The sequence below is a fragment of the Rattus norvegicus genome, chromosome 1 (genome assembly GCF_036323735.1).
Source record: "Rattus norvegicus strain BN/NHsdMcwi chromosome 1, GRCr8, whole genome shotgun sequence".
Taxonomy (NCBI): domain Eukaryota; kingdom Metazoa; phylum Chordata; class Mammalia; order Rodentia; family Muridae; genus Rattus; species Rattus norvegicus.
Genome location: NC_086019.1, coordinates 119,827,035 through 119,843,085, shown reverse-complemented (window position 1 = coordinate 119,843,085; position 16,051 = coordinate 119,827,035). Strand labels below are relative to the sequence as shown.

Here is a 16,051-nt window from a genome sequence, read left to right as displayed (position 1 = left end):
AGCGGGGGCAGCAGAGTTCAACAATGTACACTGGAATGTCAGGAAATGTGTTTCTGTCCCTGTCTGAAGCCTTCGCATGAATGATAACCCTTCTGTTTCATAAAACAGAGATACAAAACGGGAAGGTTTCAGGCGACATGTGGAATGAGGCAGTAGCAATTCTCAGGAACTATGGGAATGTGGACTCTTCCTGTGTGAAAACAAAGCTCTGTTTTCTTGAAAGACTGATTGTGGCCATGGCAATTAGGTTGGAAAGAGAGCCTTGGAATTTAAAAGTTTGGCATGTAGCCTTCTTGTCGGTGGATTCTAGAAGTGCATGCTTTCAAATATCCCAGGATTCATACCACCTTCATGGATGTATGAAGATCAACCATTTTAATCCTACTTTCTATGTTTATTGTCGGGACATTTTTGTCATTCTATACGGGTATTTTGCCAGCAGTTCTTATGGATAGACTGTACCAAAATGGTCTGGACAAACATCTCTTCCTCTTCTAGGATCTAAGAATGTGAGCATGCAAGTTTGTTCCTTACACACAGTCCTTCTAGGAATTTTATAATTTGGTATGGCCGTAGCAGATAGGCATGGTGTGTCTGCGGGATTATCTTTCCTTATGGTCTTGATGTGGCTTTGCTGAAGGTTAACTTGGCATTTTGGCTATGTGTTTTGGGGCTGATGGTAGTCCTGTTATCTTAGACATTGTTCTTTTCTCCAAGCAAATATCAACAAGAAATTGTGTTTCCATTTGATTATGAAAGTGAGCTGTATGCTTAGGATCATGCTGTTGATAATAACATATATTTCAGTGACTACAGGTTATGCTTGTGTTTGGTGACCTGAGACGGTTTGAACTGACACTTTCTCTGTGGTGATCAATGTCAGATACCACAGCAATGGCACTCACATGAATTTAGTACCAGTCAAAACCTGAATAGGAGATATATGAGCATGGACAGAGAAAGAGAGAAAGAACAATTGTTGAAGAGGCTAAGCATGTGTGAGACAGAGGAAGACAGTGAGAGACAGAAAGAGAGAGGGGGGGGAGAAAGGGGGGTGAAGTGGAAAAGAGGACACTGTGATATTAAAGCAGATATCTTGATTGACAGAAATAAGGAAACCAAATAGAGAGAATGTGAGTGAGAAACTGAGAAGCTAGGAGAGTCACTGCTAGTCAATTTCAGAGAGAAAGTGAAGAAGCGAGATAGAGAAAGAGTACATAAGAAGTCCATTCATCTAATGTGGATGAGAATCTTATATGATATTTGAATCGGTTCTCATCGAATGCAGAGTAGGACTAATAGGTGTAGAAATTTATGATTATGGAGGGTGCTCCGATTGTGGCCAAAGCATTTAAGATTCTGGTGGTTTCTATGGGAAGAGTAAGGCCTGATTTTCTCTGTCATATCCGGCTGAACTGAGATTTACTTATTTTTGTAGACAACTTCCATTAAGCCATGTTAGTGGTCTCATTCTGTTGTGTACCTCGTGCCAATTTCTTTGGATGGTTCTCAAGTGATGTACATACTACTGTAGTTATCGGGATCAGATATTGGCTTCGTCCCATCTTAAGAACTTTGTTGCATGGTTACCTCCAGGAATTCGGTTATAGAATTGGGAAAATTATGTCCCAAACAGTTCCTCGGGAAAAAAATATCTCTTATATGGATTGTGAGGGCAAATTTCTAGAGGACGGATGGAGTGCTGAGAGAGCCCCTGTGTTCGATAAATTAAGAACTAACAACAATGCATCACAGTCTCCATGATTTGCAAGGAATCCAATAAAGTGGGGGAATGTGCTATTTGCTTTACTTTCAGGGACAGTGTCCCGGTCTCATACCGGACAAGGACGGCTTGCAGAGGAACTGAGTATGGAACATCAGATGAAGTTGGAAGAAGCCTAACATCGCCTGCCCTGATGTCATCAGTTGAAGCTCTCTTGCCTGAGGATACCTGAAGTGAAAGGTAAGAAACACTTGACTTTCCAAAGGAACTCATAGTGCTCAGGTGTTGATGGAGCTCGCAGGAGTTCCCAACCTTGAATCATGATCCTTTTGACCTGGTCCAGGCTCACTGCCTGTGGCTACTCCTGTGATTGGAGAATAGGCCCATTGGTTCGTGGTAAAGATGTGAATGTCTTGAATTCTGTTCGCTCACCAAACCTGATCTATTTTGAGTATACTAAGTGTCATGGCAGGGGGTACACCAGCGTGCTTGGATCGATGATGATTTCCAATAAAACATTCCTTGGAAAGCTGAAGAAAATGAGTGAAAACTCAATACCGCCAATATCATCGTGACTGCGGTCCAGCACCTGGGATCACAAATGTCACTGAGAGACTCAAATAGCCTCCATTCATCTTGCGAGACTTGGATCCAGTGAGAGAGCCTTCAGAATGTTCTTTGCTTGCCTAAATCACCAGAAATCATGGCCTAAATCAAGGCTTCACCTTTTGCTCTAATGATAACATGCTTTCCGGTTGAGGAGATCATTGTCAATATCTTGGAAGTTAGCCCTACCGACTCCATCAGCAATAATGTATAGAGGTTGTGAGGCAAATGTAAGTTTAGCGGGGGCGGCATAGTTCAACAATGTACACTGGAATGTCAGGAAATGTGTTTCTGTCCGTGACTGAAGCCTTCGCATGAATGATAACCCTTCTGTTTAATAAAACAGAGATACATAACGGGAAGGTTACAGGCGACACGTGGAATGAGGCAGTAGCAATTCTCAGGAACTATGGGAATGTGGACTCTTCCTGTGTGAAAACAAAGCTCTGTTTTCTTGAAAGACTGATTGTGGCCCTGGCAATTAGGTTGGAAAGAGAGCCTTGGAATTTAAAAGGTTGGCATGTAGCCTTCTTGTCGGTGGATTCTAGAAGTGCATGCTTTCAAATGTCCCAGGATTCATACCACCTTTTTGGATGTATGGAGAACGCCCATTTTAATCCTAGTTTCTATGTTTATTGTTGGGACATGTTTTGTCAGTCTATCCGTGTAGTTTGCCAGCAGTTCTTATGGATTGACTGTACCAAAATGGTCTGGACATACATCTCCTCCTCTTCTAGGATCTAAAAATGTGAGCATGCAAGTTTCTTTCTTACACACACTCCTTCTAGGAATTTTATATTTTGGTATGGCCGTAGAAGATAGGCATGGAGTGTCTGTGGGATTATCTTTTCTTATGGTTTTGATGGGGCCTCGCTGAAGGTTAACTTGGCATTTTGGCTATGTGTTTTGGGGCTGATGGTAGTCCTGTTATCTTAGACATTGTTCTTTTCTCCAAGCAAATATCAACAAGAAATTGTGTTTCCATTTGATTATGAAAGTGAGCTGTATGCTTAGGATCATGCTGTTGATAATAACATATATCTCAGTGACTACAGGTTATGCTTGTGTTTGGTGACCTGAGAGGGTTTGAACAGACACTTTCTGTGTGGTGATCAATGTCATATCCCACAGCAATAGAACTCACAGGAATTTCGTACCAGTCAAAACCTGAATAGGAGATATATGAGTATGGGCAGAGAAAGAGAGAAAGAACAAGTGTTGAAGAGGCTAAGCATGTGTGAGACAGAGGAAGACAGTGAGAGACAATAAGAGAGAAAGGGGGGGGAGGAGAGATGGGGGTTGAAGTGGAAAAGAGGACACTGTGATATTAAAGCAGATATCTTGATTGACAGAAATAAGGAAACCAAATAGAGAGAATGTGAGTGAGAAACTGAGAAGCTAGGAGAGTCACTGCTAGTCAATTTCAGAGAGAAAGTGATGAAGCGAGATAGAGAAAGAGTACATAAGAAGTCCATTCATCTAATGTGGATGAGAATCTTATATGATATTTGAATCGGTTCTCTTCGAAGGCAGAGTAGGACTAATAGGTGTAGTATGTTATGATTATGGAGGGTGCTCCGATTGTGGCCAAAGCATTTAAGATTCTGGTGGTTTCCCTGGGAAGAGTAAGTCCTGATTTTCTCTGTCATATCCGGCTGAACTGAGATTTACTTATTTTAGTAGACAACTTCCATTAAGCCTTGTTAGTGGTCTCATTCTGTTGTGTACCTCGTTCCAATTTCTTTGGATGGTTCTCAAGTGATGTACATACTACTGTAGTTTTCGGGATCAGATATTGGGTTCGTCCCATCTTAAGAACTTTGTTGCATGGTAACCTCCAGGAATTCGGTGATAGAATTGGGAAACTTCTGTCCTCACACAGTTCCTTGGAGGAAAAATATCTCTGATATGGATTGTGAGGGCAAATTTCTAGAGGACGGAAGGAGTGCTGAGAGAGCCCAAGTGTTTGATAAATTAAGAACTAACAACAATGCATCACAATCTCCATGATTTGCAAGGAATCCAATAAAGTGGGGGAATGTGCTATTTGCTTTACTTTCAGGGACAGAGTCCCTGTCTCATACCGGACAAGGACGGCTTGCTGAGGAACTGAGTATGGAACATCAGATGAAGTTGGAAGAAGCCTAACATCGCCTGCCCTGATGTCATCAGTTGAAGCTCTCTTGCCTGAGGATACCTGAAGTGAAAGGTAAGAAACACTTGACTTTCCAAAGGAACTCAAAGTGCTCAGGTGTTGATGGAGCTCGCAAGAGTTCCCAACCTTGAATCATGATCCTTTGGGACCTGGTTCAGGCTCACTGCCTGTGGCTACTCCTGTGATTGGAGAATAGGCCCATTGGTTCATGGTAAAGGATGTGAATGTCTTGAATTCTGTTCGCTCACCAAACCTGATCTATTTTGAGTATACTAAGTGTCATGGCAGGGGGTACACCAGCGTGCTTGGAACGATGATGATTTCCAATAAAACATTCCTTGGAAAGCTGAGCAAAATGAGTGAAAACTCAATACTGCCACTATCATCGTGACTGAGGTCCAGCACCTGGGATCACAAATGTCACTGAGGGACTCACATGGCCTCCCTTCATCTTGCGAGACTTGGATCCAGTGAGAGAGCCTTCAGAATGTTCTTTGCTTGCCTACATCACCAGAAATTATGGCCTAAATCAAGGCTTCACCTTTTGCTCTAATGATAACCTGCTTTCTGGTTGAGGAGATCATTGTCAGTATCTGGGAAGTTAGCCCTACCAACTCCATCAGCAATAATGTATAGTAGGTTGTGAGGCAAATGTAAGTTTAGCGGGGGCAGCATAGTTCAACAATGTACACTGGAATGTCAGGAAATGTGTTTCTGTCCGTGTCTGAAGCCTTCGCATGAATGATAACCCTTCTGTTTCATAAAACAGAGATACATAACGGGAAGGTTACAGGCGACATGTGGAATGAGGCAGTAGCAATTCTCAGGAACTATGGGAATGTGGACTCTTCCTGTGTGGAAACAAAGCTCTGTTTTCTTGAAAGACTGATTGTGGCCATGGCAATTAGGTTGGAAAGAGAGCCTTGGAATTTAAAAGGTTGGCATGTAGCCTTCTTGTCGGTGGATTCTAGAAGTGCATGCTTTCAAATGTCCCAGGATTCATACCACCTTCATGGATGTATGGAGAACACCCATTTTAATCCTAGTTTCTATGTTTATTGTTGGGACATTTTTTGTCAGTCTATCCGGGTAGTTTGCCAGCAGTTCTTATGGATTGACTGTACCAAAATGGTCTTGACATACATCTCCTCCTCTTCTAGGACTAAGAATGTGAGCATGCAAGTTTGTTTCTTACACACACACCTTCTAGGAATTTTATATTTTGGTTTGGCCGTAGAAGATAGGCATGGAGTGTCTGCAGGATTATCTTTCCTTATGGTCTTCATGTGGCCTTGCTGAAGGTTAACTTGTCATTTTGGCTATGTGTTTTGGGGCTGATGGTAGTCCTGTTATCTTAGACATTGTTCTTTTCTCCAAGCAAATATCAACAAGAAATTGTGTTTCCATTTGATTAAGAAAGTGAGCTGTATGCTTAGGATCATGCTGTTGATAATAACATATATCTCAGTGACTACAGGTTATGCTTGTGTTTGGTGACCTGAGAGGGTTTGAACAGACACTTTCTCTGTGGTGATCAATGTCAGATACCACAGCGATAGCACTCACAGGAATTTAGTACCAGTCAAAACCTGTATAGGAGATATATGAGCATGGACAGAGACAGAGAGAAAGTACAATTGTTGAAGAGGCTAAGATGTGTGAGACAGAGGAAGACAGTTAGAGACAGAAAGAGAGAGAGGGGGGGGATAGAGGGGAGGGTGAAGTGGAAAAGAGGACACTGTGATATTAAAGCAGATATCTTGATTGACAGAAATAAGGAAACCAAATAGAGAGAATGTGAGTGAGAAACTGAGAAGCTAGGAGAGTCACTGCAAGTCAATTTCCGAGAGAAAGTGAAGAAGCGAAATAGAGAAAGAGTACATAAGAAGTCAATGGTGGGAGGGTTGGGAGGGGAACACCCATAAGGAAGGGGAGGGGGGAGGGGGATGTTTGCCCGGAAACCGGGAAAGGGAATAACACTCGAAATGTATATAAGAAATACTCAAGTTAATAAAAAAAAAAAAGAGAAATAAAAAAAAAAGAAAAAAAAAGAGAAATGAATCGGTTCTCATCGAAGGCAGAGTAGGACTAATAGGTGTAGTATGTTATAATTATGGAGGGTGCTCCAATTGTGGCCAAAGCTATTAAGATTCTGGTGGTTTCCATGGGAAAGTAAGGCCTGATTTTCTCTGTCATATCTGGATGAACTGAGATTTACTTATTTTTGTAGACAACTTACATTAAGCCATGTTAGTGGTCTCATGCTGTTGTGTACCTCGTGCCAATTTCTTTGGATGGTTCTCAAGTGATGTACATACTACTGTAGTTTTCGGGATCAGATATTGGATTCGTCCCATCTTAAGAACTTTGTTGCATGGTAACCTCCTGGAATTCGGTGATAGAATTGGGAAAATTATGTCCCCAAACAGTTCCTTGGAGGAAAAATATCTCTGATATGGATTGTGAGGGCAAATTTCTAGAAGACGGAAGGAGTGCTGAGAGAGCCCAAGCGTTCTATAAATTAAGAACTAACAAGAGTGCATCACAGTCTCCATGATTTGCAAGGAATCCAATAAAGTGGGGGAATGTGCTATTTGCTTTACTTTCAGGGACAGAGTCCCTGTCTCATACTGGACAAGGACGGCTTGCAGAGGCACTGAGTATGGAACATCAGATGAAGTTGGAAGAAGCCTAACTTTGCCTGCCCTGATGTCATCAGTTGAAGCTCTCTTGCCTGAGGATACCTGAAGTGAAAGGTAAGAAACACTTGACTTTCCAAAGTAACTCAAAGTGCTCAGGTGTTGATGGAGCTCGCAGGAGTTCCCAACCTTGAATCATGATCTTTTGGGACCTGGTTCAGGCTCACTGCCTGTGGCTACTCCTGTGATTGGAGAATAGGCCCATTGGTTCGTTGTAAAGGATGTGAATGTCTTGAATTCTGTTCGCTCACCAAACCTGATCTATTTTGAGTATACTAAGTGTCATGGCAGGGGGTACACCAGCGTGCTTGGATCGATGATGATTTCCAATAAAACATTCCTTGGAAAGCTGAACAAAATGAGTGAAAACTCAATACCGCCACTATCATCGTGACTGAGGTCCAGCACCTAGGATCACAAATGTCACTGAGGGACTCACATGGCCTCCCTTCATCTTGCGAGACTTGGATCCAGTGAGAGAGCCTTCAGAATGTTCTTAACTTGCCTAAATGACCAGAAATCATGGCCTAAATCAAGGCTTCACCTTTTGCTCTAATGATAACATGCTTTCCGGTTGAGGAGATCCTTGTCACTATCTTGGAAGTTAGCCCTACCAACTCCATCAGCAATAATGTATAGTAGGTTGTGAGGCAAATGTAAGTTTAGCGGGGGCAGCAGAGTTCAAATATGTACACTGGAATGTGAGGAAATGTGTTTCTGTCCCTGTCTGAAGCCTTCGCATGAATGATAACCCTTCTGTTTCATAAAACAGAGATACAGAACGGGAAGGTTACAGGCAACACGTGGAATGAGGCAGAAGCAATTCTCAGGAACTTGGGAATGTGGACTCTTCCTGTGTGAAAACAAAGCTCTGTTTTCTTGAAAGACTGATTGTGGCAATGGCAATTAGGTTGGAAAGAGAGCCTTGGATTTTTAAAGTTGGCATGTAGCCTTCTTGTCGGTGGATTCTAGAAGTGCATGCTTTCAAATGTCCCAGGATTCGTACCACCTTTATGTATGTATGGAAAACACCCATTTTAATCCTAGTTTCTATGTTTATTGTTGGGACATTTTTTGTCAGTCTATCCGGGTAGTTTGCTAGCAGACCTTATGGATAGACTGTACCAAAATGGTCTGGACATACATCTCCTCCTCTTCTAGGATCTAAGAATGTGAGCATGCAAGTTTGTTCCTTACACACAGTTCTTCTAGGAATTTTATATTTTGGTATGGCCGTAGAAGATAGGCATGGTGTGTCTGCGGGATTACCTTTCCTTATGGTCTTGATGTGGCCTTGGTGAAGGTTAACTTGGCATTTTGGCTATATGTTTTGGGGCGGATGTTAGTCCTCTTATCTTAGACATTGTTCTTTTCTCCAAGCAAATATCAACAAGAAATTGTTTTTCCATTGATTATGAAAGTGAGCTGTATGCTTAGGATCATGCTGTTGATAATAACATATATCTCAGTGACTACAGGTTATGCTTGTGTTTGGTGACCTGAGAGGGTTTGAACAGACACTTTCTCTGTGGTGATCAATGTCAGATACCACAGCAATAGCACTCACAGGAATTTCGTACCAGTCAAAACCTGTATAGGAGATATATGAGCATGGACAGAGAAAGAGAGGAAGAACAATTGTTGAAGAGGCTAAGCATGTGTGAGACAGAGGAAGACAGTGAGAGACAGTAAGAGAGAGAGGGGGGGGAGGACAGAGAGGGGGTGAAATGGAAAAGAGGACAATGTGATATTAAAGCAGATATCTTGATTGACAGAGATAAGGAAACCAAATAGAGAGAATGTAAGTGAGAAACTGAGAAGCTAGGAGAGTCACTGCAAGTCAATTTCAGAGAGAAAGTGAAGAAGCGAGAGAGAGAAAGAGTACATAAGAAGTCCATTCATCTAATGTGGATGAGAATCTTATATGATATTTGAATCGGTTCTCATGGAAGGCAGAGTAGGACTAATAGGTGTAGTATGTTATGATTATGGAGGGTGCTCCGATTGTGGCCAAAGCTATTAAGATTCTGATGGTTTCCATGGGAAGAGTAAGGCCTGATTTTCTCTGTCATATCCGGCTGAACTGAGATTTACTTCTTTTTGTAGACAACTTCCATTAAGCCATGTTAGTGGTCACATTCTGTTGTGTACCTCGTGCCAATTTCTTTGGATGGCTCTCAAGTGATGTACATACTGCTGTAGTTTTCGGGATCAGATATTGGCTTCGTCCCATCTTAAGAACTTTGTTGCATGGTAACCTCCAGGAATTCGGTGATAGAATTGGGAAACTTCTGTCCTCACACAGTTCCTTGGAGGAAAAATATCTCTGATATGGATTGTGAGGGCAAATTTCTAGAGGACGGAAGGAGTGCTGAGAGAGCCCAAGTGTTCAATAAATTATGAACTAACCACAATGCATCACAGTCTCCATGATTTGCAAGGAATCCAATAAAGTGGGGGAATGTGCTATTTGCATTACTTTCAGGGACAGAGTCCCTGTCTCATACTGGACAAGGACGGCTTGCAGAGGAACTGAGTATGGAACATCAGATGAAGTTGGAAGAAGCCTAACGTTGCCTGCCCTGAAGTCATCAGTTGAAGCTCTCTTGCCTGAGGATACCTGAAGTGAAAGGTAAGAAACACTTGACTTTCCAAAGTAACTCAAAGTGCTCAGGTGTTGATGGAGCTCGCAGGAGTTCCCAAATTTGAATCATGATCCTTTGGGACCTGGTTCAGGCTCACTGCCTGTGGCTACTCCTGTGATTGGAGAATAGGCCCATTGGTTCGTGGTAAAGATGTGAATGTCTTGAATTCTGTTCACTCACCAAACCTGATCTATTTTGAGTATACTAAGTATCATGGCAGGGGGTACACCAGCGTGCTTGGATCGATGATGATTTCCAATAAAACATTCCTTGGAAAGCTGAACAAAATGAGTGAAAACTCAATACCGCCACTATCATCGTGACTGAGGTCCAGCACCTAGGATCACAAATGTCACTGAGGGACTCACATGGCCTCCCTTCATCTTGCGAGACTTGGATCCAGTGAGAGAGCCTTCAGAATGTTCTTTGCTTGCCTAAATCACCAGAAATCATGGCCTAAATCAAGGCTTCACCTTTTGCTCTAATGATAACATGCTTTCCGGTTGAGGAGATCATTGTCAGTATCTTGGAAGTTAGCCCTACCAACTCCATCAGCCATAATGTATAGTAGGTTGTGAGGCAAATGTAAGTTTAGCGGGGGCAGCATAGTTCAACAATGTACACTGGAATGTCAGGAAATGTGTTTCTGTCCGTGTCTGAAGCCTTCGCATGAATGATAACCCTTCTGTTTCATAAAACAGAGATACAGAACGGGAAGGTTACAGGCAACACGTGGAATGAGGCAGAAGCAATTCTCAGGAACTTGGGAATGTGGACTCTTCCTGTGTGAAAACAAAGCTCTGTTTTCTTGAAAGACTGATTGTGGCAATGGCAATTAGGTTGGAAAGAGAGCCTTGGAATTTTAAAGTTGGCATGTAGCCTTCTTGTCGGTGGATTCTAGAAGTGCATGCTTTCAAATGTCCCAGGATTCGTACCACCTTTATGTATGTATGGAGAACACCCATTTTAATCCTAGTTTCTATGTTTATTGTTGGGACATTTTTTGTCAGTCTATCCGGGTAGTTTGCCAGCAGACCTTATGGATAGACTGTACCAAAATGGTCTGGACATACATCTCCTCCTCTTCTAGGATCTAAGAATGTGAGCATGCAAGTTTGTTCCTTACACACAGTTCTTCTAGGAATTTTATATTTTGGTATGGCCGTAGAAGATAGGCATGGTGTGTCTGCGGGATTACCTTTCCTTATGGTCTTGATGTGGCCTTGGTGAAGGTTAACTTGGCATTTTGGCTATATGTTTTGGGGCGGATGTTAGTCCTGTTATCTTAGACATTGTTCTTTTCTCCAAGCAAATATTAACAAGAAATTGTTTTTCCATTGATTATGAAAGTGAGCTGTATGCTTAGGATCATGCTGTTGATAATAACATATATCTCAGTGACTACAGGTTATGCTTGTGTTTGGTGACCTGAGAGGGTTTGAACAGACACTTTCTCTGTGGTGATCAATGTCAGATACCACAGCAATAGCACTCACAGGAATTTCGTACCAGTCAAAACCTGTATAGGAGATATATTAGCATGGACAGAGAAAGAGAGGAAGAACAATTGTTGAAGAGGCTAAGCATGTGTGAGACAGAGGAAGACAGTGAGAGACAGTAAGAGAGAGAGGGGGGGGAGGACAGAGGGGGGGTGAAATGGAAAAGAGTACAATGTGATATTAAAGCAGATATCTTGATTGACAGAGATAAGGAAACCAAATAGAGAGAATGTGAGTGAGAAACTGAGAAGCTAGGAGAGTCACTGCAAGTCAATTTCAGAGAGAAAGTGAAGAAGCAAGAGAGAGAAAGAGTACATAAGAAGTCCATTCATCTAATGTGGATGAGAATCTTATATGATATTTGAATCGGTTCTCATCGAAGGCAGAGTAGGACTAATAGGTGTAGTATGTTATGATTATGGAGGGTGCTCGGATTGTGGCCAAAGCTATTACGATTCTGATGTTTTCCATGGGAAGAGTAAGGCCTGATTTTCTCTGTCATATCCGGCTGAACTGAGATTTACTTATTTTTGTAGACAACTTCCATTAAGCCATGTTAGTGGTCACATTCTGTTGTGTACCTCGTGCCAATTTCTTTGGATGGCTCTCAAGTGATGTACATACTACTGTAGTTTTCGGGATCAGATATTGGCTTCGTCCCATCTTAAGAACTTTGTTGCATGGTAACCTCCAGGAATTCGGTGATAGAATTGGGAAACTTCTGTCCTCACACAGTTCCTTGGAGGAAAAATATCTCTGATATGGATTGTGATAGCAAATTTGTAGAGGACGGAAGGAGTGCTGAGAGAGCCCAAGTGTTCAATAAATTATGAACTAACCACAATGCATCACAGTCTCCATGATTTGCAAGGAATCCAATAAAGTGGGGGAATGTGCTATTTGCATTACTTTCAGGGACAGAGTCCCTGTCTCATACTGGACAAGGACGGCTTGCAGAGGAACTGAGTATGGAACATCAGATGAAGTTGGAAGAAGCATAACGTTGCCTGCCCTGAAGTCATCAGTTGAAGCTCTCTTGCCTGAGGATACCTGAAGTGAAAGGTAAGAAACACTTGACTTTCCAAAGGAACTCAAAGTGCTCAGGTGTTGATGGAGCTCGCAGGAGTTCCCAACTTTGAATCATGATCCTTTGGGACCTGGTTCAGGCTCACTGCCTGTGGCTACTCCTGTGATTGGAGAATAGGCCCATTGGTTCGTGGTAAAGGATGTGAATGTCTTGAATTCTGTTCGCTCACCAAACCTGATCTATTTTGAGTATACTAAGTGTCATGGCAGGGGGTACACCAGCGTGCTTGGATCGATGATGATTTCCAATAAAACATTCCTTGGAAAGCTGAACAAAATGAGTGAATACTCAATACCACCACTATCATCGTGACTGAGGTCCAGCACCTGGGATCACAAATGTCACTGGGGGACTCACATGGCCTCCATTCATCTTGCGAGAGTTGGATCCAGTGAGAGATCCTTCAGAATGTTCTTTGCTTGCCTAAATCACCAGAAATCATGGCCTAAATCATGGCATCACCTTTTGCTCTAATGATAACATGCTTTCCGGTTGAGGAGATCATTGTCAGTATCTTGGAAGTTGGCCCTACCAACTCCATCAGCAATAATGTATAGTAGGTTGTAAGGCAAATGTAAGTTTAGCGGGGGCAGCATAGTTCAACAATGTACACTGGAATGTCAGGAAATGTGTATCTGTCCGTGTCTGAAGCCTTCGCATGAATGATAACCCTTCTGTTTCATAAAACAGAGATACAGAACGTGAAGGTTACAGGCGACATGTGGAATGAGGCAGTAGCAATTCTCAGGAACTATGGGAATGTGGACTCTTCCTGTGTGAAAACAAAGCTCTGTTTTCTTGGAAGACTGATTGTGGCCCTGGCAATTAAGTTGGAAAGAGAGCCTTGGAATTTAAAAGGTTGGCATGTAGCCGTCTTGTCGGTGGATTCTAGAAGTGCATGCTTTCATATGTCCCAGGATTCATACCACCTTCATGAATGTATGGAGAACACCCATTTTAATCCTAGTTTCTATTTTATTGTTGGGACATTTTTTGTCAGTCTATCGGGGTAGTTTGCCAGCAATTCTTATGGATGACTGTAACAAATATGGTCTGGATATACATCTCCTCGTCTTCTAGGATCTAAGAATGTGAGCATGCAAGTTTGTTTCTTACACACAGTCCTTCTAGGAATTTTATATTTTGGTTTGGCCGTAGAAGATAGGCATGGAGTGTCTGTGGGTTTATCTTTCCTTATGGTTTTGATGTGGCCTTGCTGAAGGTTAACTCGGCATTTTGGCTATGTGTTTTGGGGCTGATGGTAGTCCTGTTATCTTAGACATTGTTCTTTTCTCCAAGCAAATATCAACAAGAAATTGTGTTTCCATTTGATTATGAAAGTGAGCTGTATGCTTAGGATCATTCTCTTGATAATAACATATATCTCAGGGACTACAGGTTATGCTTGTGTTTGGTGACCTGAGAGGGTTTGAACAGACACTTTCTCTGTGGTGATCAATATCAGATACCACAGCAATAGCACTCACAGGAATTTCGTTCCAGTCAAAACCTGTATAGGAGATATATGAGCATGGAGAGAAATAGAGAAAGAACAATTGTTGAAGAGGGTAAGCATGTGTGAGACAGAGGAAGACTGTAAGAGACAGTAAGAGAGAGAGAGAGAGGGGGCGAAGGGAGGGGGAGGGGTGAAATGGAAAAGAGGACAATGTGATATTAAAGCAGATATCTTGATTGACAGAAATAAGGAAACCAAATAGAGAGAATGTGAGTGAGAAACTGAGAAGCTAGGAGAGTCACTGCAAGTCAATTTCAGAGAGAAAGTGAAGAAGCGAGATAGAGAAAGAGTACATAAGAAGTCCATTCATCTAATGTGGATGAGAATCTTATATGATATTTGAATCGGTTCTCATCGAAGGCAGAGTAGGACTAATAGGTGTAGTATGTTATAATTATGGAGGGTGCTCCAATTGTGGCCAAAGCTATTAAGATTCTGGTGGTTTCCATGGGACTGTAAGGCCTGATTTTCTCTGTCATATCTGGCTGAACTGAGATTTACTTATTTTTGTGGACAACTTACATTAAGCCATGTTAGTGGTCTCATTCTGTTGTGTACCTCGTGCCAATTTCTTTGGATGGTTCTCAAGTAATGTACATACTACTGTAGTTTTCGGGATCAGATATTGGATTCGTCCCATCTTAAGAACTTTGTTGCATTGTAACCTCCTGGAATTCGGTGATAGAATTGGGAAAATTATGTCCCCAAACAGTTCCTTGGAGGAAAAATATCTCTGATATGGTTTGTGAGGGCAAATTTCTAGAAGACGGAAGGAGTGCTGAGAGAGACCAAGTGTTCCATAAATTAAGAACTAACAAGAGTGCATCACAGTCTCCATGATTTGCAAGGAATCCAATAAAGTGGGGGAATGTGCTATTTGCTTTACTTTCAGGGACAGAGTCCCTGTCTCATACTGGACAAGGACGGCTTGCAGAGGAACTGAGTATGGAACATCAGATGAAGTTGGAAGAAGCCTAACTTCGCCTGCCCTGATGTCATCAGTTGAAGCTCACTTGCCTGAGGATACCTGAAGTGAAAGGTAAGAAACACTTGACTTTCCAAAGGAACTCAAAGTGCTCAGGTGTTGATGGAGCTCCCAGGAGTTCCCAACCTTGAATCATGATCTTTTGGGACATGGTTCAGGCTCACTGCCTGTGGCTACTCCTGTGATTGGAGAATAGGCCCATTGGTTCGTGGTAAAGAATGTGAATGTCTTGAATTCTGTTCGCTCACCAAACCTGATCTATTTTGAGTATACTAAGTGTCATGGCAGGGGGTACACCAGCGTGCTTGGATCGATGATGATTTCCAATAAAACATTCCTTGGAAAGCTGAACAAAATGAGTGAAAACTCAATACCGCCACTATCATCGTGACTGAGGTCCAGCACCTAGGATCACAAATGTCACTGAGGGACTCACATGGCCTCCATTCATCTTGCGAGACTTGGATCCAGTGAGAGAGCCTTCAGAATGTTCTTTGCTTGCCTAAATCACCAGAAATCATGGCCTAAATCAAGGCTTCACCTTTTGCTCTAATGATAACATGCTTTCCGGTTGAGGAGATCATTGTCAGTATCTTGGAAGTTAGCCCTACCAACTCCATCAGCAATAATGTATAGTAGGTTGTGAGGCAAATGTAAGTTTAGCGGGGGAAGCATAGTTCAACAATGTACACTGGAATGTCAGGAAATGTGTTTCTGTCCGTGTCTGAAGCCTTCGCATGAATGATAACCCTTCTGTTTCATAAAACAGAGATATAGAACGGGAAGGTTACAGGCAACACGTGGAATGAGGCAGTAGCAATTCTCAGGAACTATGGGAATGTCGACTCTTCCTGTGTGAAAACAAAGCTCTGTTTTCTTGAAAGACTGATTGTGGCCATGGCAATTAGGTTGGAAAGAGAGCCTTGGATTTTTAAAGTTGGCATGTAGCCTTCTTGTCGGTGGATTCTAGAAGTGCATGCTTTCAAATGTCCCAGGATTCGTACCACCTTTATGTATGTATGGAGAACACCCATTTTAATCCTAGTTTCTATGTTTATTGTTGGGACATTTTTTGTCAGTCTATCCGGGTAGTTTCCCAGCAGACCTTATGGATAGACTGTACCAAAATGGTCTGG

At 42.2% G+C, this 16,051-nt stretch overlaps 1 long non-coding RNA gene and 6 other non-coding genes across 9 annotated transcripts in view; all 7 read left to right on the top strand.

The window, feature by feature from the left end:
* Nucleotides 1-4,385, top strand: part of LOC134483347 (uncharacterized) — a 34,178-nt gene extending 29,793 nt beyond the window's left edge. For all 3 annotated transcript variants that reach the window (XR_010060212.1, XR_010060209.1, XR_010060216.1), the window contains one exon: nucleotides 1,817-4,385. This is a non-coding gene — a long non-coding RNA (uncharacterized LOC134483347). The remainder of the gene's footprint in view (nucleotides 1-1,816) is intronic.
* Nucleotides 2,215-2,307, top strand: LOC134485532 (small nucleolar RNA SNORD116). The gene has a single exon (XR_010063570.1). It is a non-coding gene; the product is annotated as a small nucleolar RNA SNORD116 (small nucleolar RNA).
* A 406-nt stretch (nucleotides 4,386-4,791) lies between the features above and the next one.
* LOC134485531 (small nucleolar RNA SNORD116) lies at nucleotides 4,792-4,884 on the top strand. Its single transcript, XR_010063569.1, has one exon. It is a non-coding gene; the product is annotated as a small nucleolar RNA SNORD116 (small nucleolar RNA).
* A 2,609-nt stretch (nucleotides 4,885-7,493) lies between these two features.
* Nucleotides 7,494-7,586, top strand: LOC134485399 (small nucleolar RNA SNORD116). The gene has a single exon (XR_010063438.1). It is a non-coding gene; the product is annotated as a small nucleolar RNA SNORD116 (small nucleolar RNA).
* A 2,481-nt stretch (nucleotides 7,587-10,067) lies between these two features.
* On the top strand, nucleotides 10,068-10,160 carry LOC134485398 (small nucleolar RNA SNORD116). The gene has a single exon (XR_010063437.1). It is a non-coding gene; the product is annotated as a small nucleolar RNA SNORD116 (small nucleolar RNA).
* A 2,482-nt stretch (nucleotides 10,161-12,642) lies between these two features.
* LOC134485508 (small nucleolar RNA SNORD116) lies at nucleotides 12,643-12,735 on the top strand. The gene has a single exon (XR_010063546.1). It is a non-coding gene; the product is annotated as a small nucleolar RNA SNORD116 (small nucleolar RNA).
* Nucleotides 12,736-15,222: 2,487 nt separating this feature from the next.
* Nucleotides 15,223-15,315, top strand: LOC120100295 (small nucleolar RNA SNORD116). The gene has a single exon (XR_005500069.1). It is a non-coding gene; the product is annotated as a small nucleolar RNA SNORD116 (small nucleolar RNA).
* The last annotated feature ends 736 nt before the right edge of the window (nucleotides 15,316-16,051 follow it).